Source organism: Emys orbicularis, chromosome 1 (genome assembly GCF_028017835.1).
Source record: "Emys orbicularis isolate rEmyOrb1 chromosome 1, rEmyOrb1.hap1, whole genome shotgun sequence".
NCBI classification, from domain to species: Eukaryota; Metazoa; Chordata; order Testudines; family Emydidae; genus Emys; species Emys orbicularis.
This window is the reverse complement of record NC_088683.1, coordinates 209,368,852-209,383,042: the sequence shown is the minus strand read 5'-3', so window position 1 is coordinate 209,383,042 and position 14,191 is coordinate 209,368,852.

Below are 14,191 nucleotides of genomic sequence, written 5' to 3'. Positions count from 1 at the left end.
CCATAGTCTCAAAAATGTTTAAAGAGTATTTCATTTTACTTAATCTTTCATTATCTATTGTTTGAAAACTCCTTTTACAAGCTCAAAAGTAAGTTTTGTCCTTTCCCATTTGTTTTACTCTGTATTTTTGTGTATCAGTACAGTACCTTTCATAATATCACTACAGCTCTGGAAACAGAGAATCAACTTGCACTTCCACAGTGAGGTGGCTATCCATGCAACAGCAGATCACACCATATTTTAGTTTCTATATAAGCAAATAGTTTTTAAAATGATATGGTTAGAAAAGTGACTATGTGAAAATGCTTTCTTCCTCAACAGATCTGCTTCTTATGTGCATTCAGAGCCTGAACTGCTTACTTTACTGACAATAAGTTTTTATTGGTTGCATATAAAAAAAGACAACATATATCTGTTTTATATCTAAACCAACTGAGAAAATACATACTGTAAAAATGAAAAATCTGTTAACACTATGAATGGCTCATCTTGGACAGGATCCTGGTGGATTCTTAGACTGATATATGTTTTTAAATCTTATAATGTGTTGTATTTCAGGACTGTAAAATCCTCTTGCCAATGGGATGGCCCAAGCACCTCTTTATGCCAACTGGCAGAGGGCACAGGGATACATGGCAGTGCAGGGATCCCCTGGGTTCACCAAAAGAATGTCATGCAAGGTCTCTAATGAAAGTCATTAGAGAGCTTATTGCCGAGCTCTGCGACTTTATCCTCACGCACAATTATTTCAAATTTGGTGACAATATATACCTCCAGACCAGTGGCACCGCTATGGGCACCCGCATGGCCCCACAATATGCCAACATCTTTATGGCTGACCTGGAACAACGCTTCCTCAGCTCTCGTCCACTCACGCCCCTTCTCTACCTACGCTACATTGATGACATCTTCATCATCTGGACCCATGGGAAGGAGACCCTGGAAGAATTCCACCATGATTTCAACAGCTTCCACCCCACCATCAACCTCAGCCTGGACCAATCTACACGGGAGGTCCACTTCCTGGACACCACAGTACAAATAAGCAATGGCCACGTTAACACCACCCTATACCGAAAACCCACCGACCGCTATGCCTACCTTCATGCCTCCAGCTTCCACCCCGGACACACCACACGATCCATCGTTTACAGCCAAGCACTGAGGTACAACCGCATCTGCTCCAACCCCTCAGACAGAGACCAACACCTACAAGATCTTCACCAAGCATTCTCAAAACTACGATACCCACACAAGGAAATAAAGGAACAAATCAACAGAGCCAGACATGTACCCAGAAGCCTCCTGCTACAAGACAGGCCCAAAAAAGAAACCAACAGAACTCCACTGGCCATCACCTACAGCCCTCAGCTTAAACCTCTCCAACGCATCATCAGTGATCTACAACCCATCCTGGACAATGACCCCTCACTTTCACAGACCTTGGGAGGCAGGCCTGTCCTCGCCCACAGACAACCTGCCAACCTTAAGCATATTCTCACCAGCAACCACGCACCGCACCATAACAACTCTAACTCAGGAACCAACCCATGCAACAAACCTCGATGCCAACTCTGCCCACATATCTACACCAGCAGCACTATCACAGGACCTAACCAGATCAGCTACAACATCACTGGCTCATTCACCTGCACGTCCACCAATGTTATATATGCCATCATGTGCCAGCAATGCCCCTCTGCTATGTACATTGGCCAAACTGGACAGTCACTACGCAAGAGGATAAATGGACACAAGTCAGATATCAGGAATGGCAATATACAAAAACCTGTAGGAGAACACTTTAACCTCCCTGGCCACACAATAGCAGATGTTAAGGTAGCCATCTTACAGCAAAAAAACTTCAGGACCAGACTCCAAAGAGAAACTGCTGAGCTCCAGTTCATTTGCAAATTTGACACCATCAGATCAGGATTAAACAAAGACTGTGAATGGCTATCCAACTACAGAAGCAGTTTCTCCTCCCTTGGTGTTCACACCTCTACTGCTAGCAGAGCACCTCACCCTCCCTGATTGAACTAACCTCGTTATCTCCACACTGATTTATACCTGCCTCTGGAGATTTCCATTACTTGCATCTGAAGAAGTGAGGTTCTTACCCACGAAAGCTTATGCTCCCAATACTTCTGTTAGTCTTAAAGGTGCCACAGGACCCTCTGTTGCTTTTTACAGATTCAGACTAACACGGCTACCCCTCTGATACTTGACACCATGCAAGGCACTGCATTTAGCCGTATGGAATGGAAATCTATCAACCTCATGAAGAAACTTGCACAAATACAGACAGATATCATCTTCCTTTCCAAATGCAAACGGATGGACATCATACCAAATGGACTGAAGGTGAAAAATCCATTGCTATCTACATACTGCACAGACCACAGTGAGAGATTATGCCATACACTATCAAAGAAACTGAGGAACCACCTGATCAGCATCCTATACAGCAAACAGATAAACATCAAGAAAGAGCTCTCCAACCTGGAGACTTTCATAAATAACCAACCCTCCACACAAATGGACTTTACTAAAATAAGACAGGAGATCTACATTACACACTTCACCTCTCTACAAAGGAAAAAGGACCGTAAGCTGTCTAAAATCCTACCTGGCACATGGGGCCACAACAGGGGTACCCCTAACTCACCCAGCAATATCGTCAATTTATCCAGCTACACACTCAACCCAGCAGAGGAGTCTGTCCTATCTCGGGGACTCTATTTTTGCCCCAGCACCCCCACGAACATGATACAGTTCTGCGGTGATCTGGAAGCCTACTTTCGCCGCCTCCGACTCAGAGAATACTTTCAAGATAACACTGAACAGCGCACTGATACACAGATACCCTCCCACCAACAACACAGGAAGAAGAACTCCACATGGACTCCTCCTGAGGGTCGAAATGACAGTCTGGACCTATACATAGAATGCTTCCGCCGACGTGCACAGGCAGAAATTGTGGAAAAACAACATCGCTTGCCTCATAACCTAAGTCGTGCAGAACGCAATGCCATCCACAGCCTCAGAAACCACCCTGACATTATCATCAAAGAGGCTGATAAAGGAGGTGCTGTTGTCATCATGAACAGGTCTGACTACCAGAAGGAGGCCGCCAGACAACTCTCCAATACCAAATTCTACAGGCCACTTTCCTCAGATCCCACTGAGGAATACACTAAGAAACTGCACCATCTACTCAGGACACTCCCTACACTAACACAGGAACAAATCAACATACCCTTAGAGCCCCGACCGGGGTTATTCTATCTACTACCCAAGATCCACAAACCTGGAAATCCTGGACGCCCCATCATCTCGGGCATTGGCACTCTCACTGAAGGACTGTCTGGATATGTGGACTCCCTACTCAGACCCTACGCCACCAGCACTCCCAGCTATCTCCGTGACACCACAGATTTCCTGAGAAAACTACAATGCATTGGTGACCTCCCAGAAAACACCATCCTAGCCACCATGGATGTAGAGGCTCTCTACACAAACATCCCACACACAGATGGAATACAAGCTGTCAGGAACAGTATCCCTGATGATGACACAGCACAACTTATTGCCGAGCTCTGCGACTTTATCCTCACGCACAATTATTTCAAATTTGGTGACAATATATACCTCCAGACCAGTGGCACCGCTATGGGCACCCGCATGGCCCCACAATATGCCAACATCTTTATGGCTGACCTGGAACAACGCTTCCTCAGCTCTCGTCCACTCACGCCCCTTCTCTACCTACGCTACATTGATGACATCTTCATCATCTGGACCCATGGGAAGGAGACCCTGGAAGAATTCCACCATGATTTCAACAGCTTCCACCCCACCATCAACCTCAGCCTGGACCAATCTACACGGGAGGTCCACTTCCTGGACACCACAGTACAAATAAGCAATGGCCACGTTAACACCACCCTATACCGAAAACCCACCGACCGCTATGCCTACCTTCATGCCTCCAGCTTCCACCCCGGACACACCACACGATCCATCGTTTACAGCCAAGCACTGAGGTACAACCGCATCTGCTCCAACCCCTCAGACAGAGACCAACACCTACAAGATCTTCACCAAGCATTCTCAAAACTACGATACCCACACAAGGAAATAAAGGAACAAATCAACAGAGCCAGACATGTACCCAGAAGCCTCCTGCTACAAGACAGGCCCAAAAAAGAAACCAACAGAACTCCACTGGCCATCACCTACAGCCCTCAGCTTAAACCTCTCCAACGCATCATCAGTGATCTACAACCCATCCTGGACAATGACCCCTCACTTTCACAGACCTTGGGAGGCAGGCCTGTCCTCGCCCACAGACAACCTGCCAACCTTAAGCATATTCTCACCAGCAACCACGCACCGCACCATAACAACTCTAACTCAGGAACCAACCCATGCAACAAACCTCGATGCCAACTCTGCCCACATATCTACACCAGCAGCACTATCACAGGACCTAACCAGATCAGCTACAACATCACTGGCTCATTCACCTGCACGTCCACCAATGTTATATATGCCATCATGTGCCAGCAATGCCCCTCTGCTATGTACATTGGCCAAACTGGACAGTCACTACGCAAGAGGATAAATGGACACAAGTCAGATATCAGGAATGGCAATATACAAAAACCTGTAGGAGAACACTTTAACCTCCCTGGCCACACAATAGCAGATGTTAAGGTAGCCATCTTACAGCAAAAAAACTTCAGGACCAGACTCCAAAGAGAAACTGCTGAGCTCCAGTTCATTTGCAAATTTGACACCATCAGATCAGGATTAAACAAAGACTGTGAATGGCTATCCAACTACAGAAGCAGTTTCTCCTCCCTTGGTGTTCACACCTCTACTGCTAGCAGAGCACCTCACCCTCCCTGATTGAACTAACCTCGTTATCTCCACACTGATTTATACCTGCCTCTGGAGATTTCCATTACTTGCATCTGAAGAAGTGAGGTTCTTACCCACGAAAGCTTATGCTCCCAATACTTCTGTTAGTCTTAAAGGTGCCACAGGACCCTCTGTTGCTTTTTACAGATTCAGACTAACACGGCTACCCCTCTGATACTTGACACCATGCAAGGCACTGCATTTAGCCGTATGGAATGGAAATCTATCAACCTCATGAAGAAACTTGCACAAATACAGACAGATATCATCTTCCTTTCCAAATGCAAACGGATGGACATCATACCAAATGGACTGAAGGTGAAAAATCCATTGCTATCTACATACTGCACAGACCACAGTGAGAGATTATGCCATACACTATCAAAGAAACTGAGGAACCACCTGATCAGCATCCTATACAGCAAACAGATAAACATCAAGAAAGAGCTCTCCAACCTGGAGACTTTCATAAATAACCAACCCTCCACACAAATGGACTTTACTAAAATAAGACAGGAGATCTACATTACACACTTCACCTCTCTACAAAGGAAAAAGGACCGTAAGCTGTCTAAAATCCTACCTGGCACATGGGGCCACAACAGGGGTACCCCTAACTCACCCAGCAATATCGTCAATTTATCCAGCTACACACTCAACCCAGCAGAGGAGTCTGTCCTATCTCGGGGACTCTATTTTTGCCCCAGCACCCCCACGAACATGATACAGTTCTGCGGTGATCTGGAAGCCTACTTTCGCCGCCTCCGACTCAGAGAATACTTTCAAGATAACACTGAACAGCGCACTGATACACAGATACCCTCCCACCAACAACACAGGAAGAAGAACTCCACATGGACTCCTCCTGAGGGTCGAAATGACAGTCTGGACCTATACATAGAATGCTTCCGCCGACGTGCACAGGCAGAAATTGTGGAAAAACAACATCGCTTGCCTCATAACCTAAGTCGTGCAGAACGCAATGCCATCCACAGCCTCAGAAACCACCCTGACATTATCATCAAAGAGGCTGATAAAGGAGGTGCTGTTGTCATCATGAACAGGTCTGACTACCAGAAGGAGGCCGCCAGACAACTCTCCAATACCAAATTCTACAGGCCACTTTCCTCAGATCCCACTGAGGAATACACTAAGAAACTGCACCATCTACTCAGGACACTCCCTACACTAACACAGGAACAAATCAACATACCCTTAGAGCCCCGACCGGGGTTATTCTATCTACTACCCAAGATCCACAAACCTGGAAATCCTGGACGCCCCATCATCTCGGGCATTGGCACTCTCACTGAAGGACTGTCTGGATATGTGGACTCCCTACTCAGACCCTACGCCACCAGCACTCCCAGCTATCTCCGTGACACCACAGATTTTCTGAGAAAACTACAATGCATTGGTGACCTCCCAGAAAACACCATCCTAGCCACCATGGATGTAGAGGCTCTCTACACAAACATCCCACACACAGATGGAATACAAGCTGTCAGGAACAGTATCCCTGATGATGACACAGCACAACTTATTGCCGAGCTCTGCGACTTTATCCTCACGCACAATTATTTCAAATTTGGTGACAATATATACCTCCAGACCAGTGGCACCGCTATGGGCACCCGCATGGCCCCACAATATGCCAACATCTTTATGGCTGACCTGGAACAACGCTTCCTCAGCTCTCGTCCACTCACGCCCCTTCTCTACCTACGCTACATTGATGACATCTTCATCATCTGGACCCATGGGAAGGAGACCCTGGAAGAATTCCACCATGATTTCAACAGCTTCCACCCCACCATCAACCTCAGCCTGGACCAATCTACACGGGAGGTCCACTTCCTGGACACCACAGTACAAATAAGCAATGGCCACGTTAACACCACCCTATACCGAAAACCCACCGACCGCTATGCCTACCTTCATGCCTCCAGCTTCCACCCCGGACACACCACACGATCCATCGTTTACAGCCAAGCACTGAGGTACAACCGCATCTGCTCCAACCCCTCAGACAGAGACCAACACCTACAAGATCTTCACCAAGCATTCTCAAAACTACGATACCCACACAAGGAAATAAAGGAACAAATCAACAGAGCCAGACATGTACCCAGAAGCCTCCTGCTACAAGACAGGCCCAAAAAAGAAACCAACAGAACTCCACTGGCCATCACCTACAGCCCTCAGCTTAAACCTCTCCAACGCATCATCAGTGATCTACAACCCATCCTGGACAATGACCCCTCACTTTCACAGACCTTGGGAGGCAGGCCTGTCCTCGCCCACAGACAACCTGCCAACCTTAAGCATATTCTCACCAGCAACCACGCACCGCACCATAACAACTCTAACTCAGGAACCAACCCATGCAACAAACCTCGATGCCAACTCTGCCCACATATCTACACCAGCAGCACTATCACAGGACCTAACCAGATCAGCTACAACATCACTGGCTCATTCACCTGCACGTCCACCAATGTTATATATGCCATCATGTGCCAGCAATGCCCCTCTGCTATGTACATTGGCCAAACTGGACAGTCACTACGCAAGAGGATAAATGGACACAAGTCAGATATCAGGAATGGCAATATACAAAAACCTGTAGGAGAACACTTTAACCTCCCTGGCCACACAATAGCAGATGTTAAGGTAGCCATCTTACAGCAAAAAAACTTCAGGACCAGACTCCAAAGAGAAACTGCTGAGCTCCAGTTCATTTGCAAATTTGACACCATCAGATCAGGATTAAACAAAGACTGTGAATGGCTATCCAACTACAGAAGCAGTTTCTCCTCCCTTGGTGTTCACACCTCTACTGCTAGCAGAGCACCTCACCCTCCCTGATTGAACTAACCTCGTTATCTCCACACTGATTTATACCTGCCTCTGGAGATTTCCATTACTTGCATCTGAAGAAGTGAGGTTCTTACCCACGAAAGCTTATGCTCCCAATACTTCTGTTAGTCTTAAAGGTGCCACAGGACCCTCTGTTGCTTTTTACAGATTCAGACTAACACGGCTACCCCTCTGATACTTGACACCATGCAAGGCACTGCATTTAGCCGTATGGAATGGAAATCTATCAACCTCATGAAGAAACTTGCACAAATACAGACAGATATCATCTTCCTTTCCAAATGCAAACGGATGGACATCATACCAAATGGACTGAAGGTGAAAAATCCATTGCTATCTACATACTGCACAGACCACAGTGAGAGATTATGCCATACACTATCAAAGAAACTGAGGAACCACCTGATCAGCATCCTATACACCAAACAGATAAACATCAAGAAAGAGCTCTCCAACCTGGAGACTTTCATAAATAACCAACCCTCCACACAAATGGACTTTACTAAAATAAGACAGGAGATCTACATTACACACTTCACCTCTCTACAAAGGAAAAAGGACCGTAAGCTGTCTAAAATCCTACCTGGCACATGGGGCCACAACAGGGGTACCCCTAACTCACCCAGCAATATCGTCAATTTATCCAGCTACACACTCAACCCAGCAGAGGAGTCTGTCCTATCTCGGGGACTCTATTTTTGCCCCAGCACCCCCACGAACATGATACAGTTCTGCGGTGATCTGGAAGCCTACTTTCGCCGCCTCCGACTCAGAGAATACTTTCAAGATAACACTGAACAGCGCACTGATACACAGATACCCTCCCACCAACAACACAGGAAGAAGAACTCCACATGGACTCCTCCTGAGGGTCGAAATGACAGTCTGGACCTATACATAGAATGCTTCCGCCGACGTGCACAGGCAGAAATTGTGGAAAAACAACATCGCTTGCCTCATAACCTAAGTCGTGCAGAACGCAATGCCATCCACAGCCTCAGAAACCACCCTGACATTATCATCAAAGAGGCTGATAAAGGAGGTGCTGTTGTCATCATGAACAGGTCTGACTACCAGAAGGAGGCCGCCAGACAACTCTCCAATACCAAATTCTACAGGCCACTTTCCTCAGATCCCACTGAGGAATACACTAAGAAACTGCACCATCTACTCAGGACACTCCCTACACTAACACAGGAACAAATCAACATACCCTTAGAGCCCCGACCGGGGTTATTCTATCTACTACCCAAGATCCACAAACCTGGAAATCCTGGACGCCCCATCATCTCGGGCATTGGCACTCTCACTGAAGGACTGTCTGGATATGTGGACTCCCTACTCAGACCCTACGCCACCAGCACTCCCAGCTATCTCCGTGACACCACAGATTTTCTGAGAAAACTACAATGCATTGGTGACCTCCCAGAAAACACCATCCTAGCCACCATGGATGTAGAGGCTCTCTACACAAACATCCCACACACAGATGGAATACAAGCTGTCAGGAACAGTATCCCTGATGATGACACAGCACAACTTATTGCCGAGCTCTGCGACTTTATCCTCACGCACAATTATTTCAAATTTGGTGACAATATATACCTCCAGACCAGTGGCACCGCTATGGGCACCCGCATGGCCCCACAATATGCCAACATCTTTATGGCTGACCTGGAACAACGCTTCCTCAGCTCTCGTCCACTCACGCCCCTTCTCTACCTACGCTACATTGATGACATCTTCATCATCTGGACCCATGGGAAGGAGACCCTGGAAGAATTCCACCATGATTTCAACAGCTTCCACCCCACCATCAACCTCAGCCTGGACCAATCTACACGGGAGGTCCACTTCCTGGACACCACAGTACAAATAAGCAATGGCCACGTTAACACCACCCTATACCGAAAACCCACCGACCGCTATGCCTACCTTCATGCCTCCAGCTTCCACCCCGGACACACCACACGATCCATCGTTTACAGCCAAGCACTGAGGTACAACCGCATCTGCTCCAACCCCTCAGACAGAGACCAACACCTACAAGATCTTCACCAAGCATTCTCAAAACTACGATACCCACACAAGGAAATAAAGGAACAAATCAACAGAGCCAGACATGTACCCAGAAGCCTCCTGCTACAAGACAGGCCCAAAAAAGAAACCAACAGAACTCCACTGGCCATCACCTACAGCCCTCAGCTTAAACCTCTCCAACGCATCATCAGTGATCTACAACCCATCCTGGACAATGACCCCTCACTTTCACAGACCTTGGGAGGCAGGCCTGTCCTCGCCCACAGACAACCTGCCAACCTTAAGCATATTCTCACCAGCAACCACGCACCGCACCATAACAACTCTAACTCAGGAACCAACCCATGCAACAAACCTCGATGCCAACTCTGCCCACATATCTACACCAGCAGCACTATCACAGGACCTAACCAGATCAGCTACAACATCACTGGCTCATTCACCTGCACGTCCACCAATGTTATATATGCCATCATGTGCCAGCAATGCCCCTCTGCTATGTACATTGGCCAAACTGGACAGTCACTACGCAAGAGGATAAATGGACACAAGTCAGATATCAGGAATGGCAATATACAAAAACCTGTAGGAGAACACTTTAACCTCCCTGGCCACACAATAGCAGATGTTAAGGTAGCCATCTTACAGCAAAAAAACTTCAGGACCAGACTCCAAAGAGAAACTGCTGAGCTCCAGTTCATTTGCAAATTTGACACCATCAGATCAGGATTAAACAAAGACTGTGAATGGCTATCCAACTACAGAAGCAGTTTCTCCTCCCTTGGTGTTCACACCTCTACTGCTAGCAGAGCACCTCACCCTCCCTGATTGAACTAACCTCGTTATCTCCACACTGATTTATACCTGCCTCTGGAGATTTCCATTACTTGCATCTGAAGAAGTGAGGTTCTTACCCACGAAAGCTTATGCTCCCAATACTTCTGTTAGTCTTAAAGGTGCCACAGGACCCTCTGTTGCTTTTTACAGATTCAGACTAACACGGCTACCCCTCTGATAATGAAAGTCTGTGTCACACTGGTCATCCTAATCACTGTGAGATGTATGCACAGAAAATGTGAGGATTTATGTATATATGCTGAAAATTACCTGCTCTAGGCCTTGTAGTTAAATGCAAGTCATTCAAATTGAGAAAAAACTTCTCCAGACTTGAAGTGGGAGATACTTATTTCCTCGGTGGACCATTGTGTACTGTGTGTTTTACAATAGAAATCTGTTAGCATACTGAGTGAAATGTTAATGAAGAGCTTGTGGAGACTTCAGAAGGAAATTAACAGGAAAAGGTAAACAAGGGTGGGGAGGGAACCCTGTTTTCAGGTGAAGATCAAAGGTCTGGTTTAGTAAATCTGGGGTGCAGAGACATGCCCTGGCATCCTTCAATCTGTGAAGACACATTGCCAGCAGGCATGATCTTATGAACAGAGGATCTCAGTAATCCTGGTTGAAAATGCTAGGAAAAGGACTTAGGGTAAGTTATTCAGCAGGAAACAGGAATGTTTTGTGAGTTTAGTTTAGGCTCTAGAAAGCATGTTATGGTTTTGGTTTTTATGTAACCATTTGTTTCCAATACTCTTACTTACTGTCATTTGAATTTCTGTTCTTTGATAAACTTATTCTTGTTTTCACTATAAATATATCTAAGTGCTGTTTGTTAACCAGAGTGGTGATCCTGAGTTAAAACTAGTAAGCTAGCCTGTCCTGTTCCTTTGTGAGTAATGAATCAGAGAGTTCCACGAGCGTTCAGTGGATCAGGAGCTGGGCACTCCAGACAGACGCTTGGAGGACTAACCTGTACAGAGACAGCAAAGCTAGCAGAGGCCTGGAAGGCAGTGTTTGTGTTGCCAGAGGTTGGCAGAATGAGGGAGCTGATCCACACAGACAAGACTTCTTCATGCTCAGGGTAAGTGGTAGTTAGGTGCCTCACAACCCTGGGAAACATCACTAGTGGTCAGAGGTGAAAGTAAGCCGGTACGCCCCGGTACGGCTTCCCCTGGCAGCAATTTAAAGGGCCCGGGGCTCCCAGCAGCGGCTGGAGCCCCGGGCCCTTTAAATTGCTGCCAGAGCCCTGATGCCGGAGCCCTGGGGAAGCGGCGGCGGGGCTCGGACGGTGATTTAAAGGGCGCGGGGCGCCTGCCGCAGCTACCGCCCAGGGCCCTTTAAATCATCCCCGGAGCCCTGGGGTAGCGGCGGCGGGACTCTGGCGGCTATTTAAAGGATCCGGGGCTGAGACCGCCCCCTCCTAAGGACTCCGGAGTACCGGTAAGTCCTTTAAGTTACTTTCACCCCGCTAGTGGTGCTTTCAGAGCAGACAGCATCACTGCCTTTGCTGCTGCTCACAGCTTTCCTAAGATACAGCAGAGTAAAACAGATCAGAATGGTCAAGTTCACAGAATACCTGAACAAACATGAAACTGACAATAAACAGATTGTTTTCACTTTGCTGCTTCATGCAGTGTTGCCAACTCTTTGAATTTTATCATAAGTCTCATGATATTTGATGTTTTATTTAAGGCTCCAGCTGCTAGAATCATGTTATTACCTGAGAAACTCAACTTCCATTTAAAAAAAACCCAGTTTCTGCATCCCTCATGGTTGCAAGGAAAAACTTGAAAATGTGAACACTTAAGGCTCCAAGAGCAGAAGGTAAATAAAGAACACAAAAAACGGTTACTCACCTTTGTAACTGTTGTTCTTCGAGATGTGTTGCTCATATCCATTCCAATTAGGTGTGTGCGCGCCGCGTGCACGATCGTTGGAGAATTTTCTACCCTAGCAACACCCAGTGGGTCGGCTGTGGAGCCCCCTGGAGTGGCGCCTTCATGGCGCTGGATATATACCCCAGCCGACCCAGCACCCCCTCAGTTCCTTCTTGCCGGCTACTCTGACAGTGGGGAAGGGGGGTGGGTTTGGAATGGATATGAGCAACACATCTCGAAGAACAACAGTTACAAAGGTGAGTAACCATTTTTTCTTCTTCAAGTGCTTGCTCATATCGATTCCAATTAGGTGACTACCAAGCCTTACCTAGGCGGTGGGGTCGGAGTGAGACATTGCCGTGTGCAAAACCGCCGAACTGAATGCAGCATCATCTCTGGACTGCTGTACAAGCGCATAGTGAGCGGCGAAGGTGTGGACCGATGACCAAACCGCCGCTCTACAAATGTCCTGGATCGGGACGTGAGCCAGGAAGGCAGTTGAGGAGGCTTGAGCCCTCGTGGAGTGGGCGGTGAGGCGTGGCATTGGGACACCAGCCAGGTTGTAGCAAGCACGAATGCAGGATGTGATCCAGGAGGAGAGGCGTTGCGAGGAGACCGGTAAGCCTTTCATCTGTTCGGCCACTGCAACAAAGAGTTGCGTCGTCTTTCTAAACGGCTTCGTACGCTCAATATAGAAAGCGAGGGCCCTGTGTACGTCCAAGGAATGCATACGCTGGTCTTGACGTGTGGCGTGCGGCTTAGGATGGAAGACCGGGAGAAATATATCCTGGTTCACATGAAAGGCTGATACCACCTTGGGAAGGAAGGCAGGGTGGGGCGAAGCTGCACCTTGTCTTTATGGAAGACTGTGTACGGAGGCTCAGACATGAGCGCCCTGAGTTCAGAAACCCGCCTTGCTGAAGTGATGGCTACAAGGAAGGCTATCTTCCAAGATAGGTAAAGGAGTGAGCAGGTAGCCAATGGCTCGAACGGGGGCCCTGTGAGCTTGGAGAGAACCAGGTTAAGATCCCACGCCGGAACGGGTTGGCGTTGCTGTGGGTATAGCCGGTCTAAGCCCTTGAGGAATCTGACGACCATCGGGTTAGAGAAGACCGAGGAAGCGTGTTCTCCTGGGTGGAACGCCGATATAGCGGCCAGGTGAATCCTGACTGTAGATATCGCCAAGCCCTGCTGTTTCAGGGATAGGAGATATTCGAGTATAAGAGTGATAGACGCCTGCAAGGGGGGCGTGGCTCGCTGCTCGCACCAACAGGAGAAACGCTTCCACTTGGCTAAGTAGGTGGTCCATGTAGAGGGCTTTCTACTTCCCAGCAGAATCTGTTGCACGGGATGTGAGCATTGTAGCTCTGTCTGATTCAGCCATGGAGCATCCACGCTGTAAGGTGGAGCGATTGCAGGTCGGGGTGACAGAGTCGGCCGTGGTCCTGAGAGATCAAGTCTGGGCACAAGGGAAGCGTGATCGGAGTTTGTACCGAGAGCTCCAGAAGCGTGGTGTACCAGTGCTGTCTTGGCCAAGCTGGAGCGACTAGAATCGTACGTGCCTTGTCTCTGCGTAGCTTGAGCAGCACCTTGTGGACCAGTGGGAATGGAGGGAAAGCGTAGAACAGCTG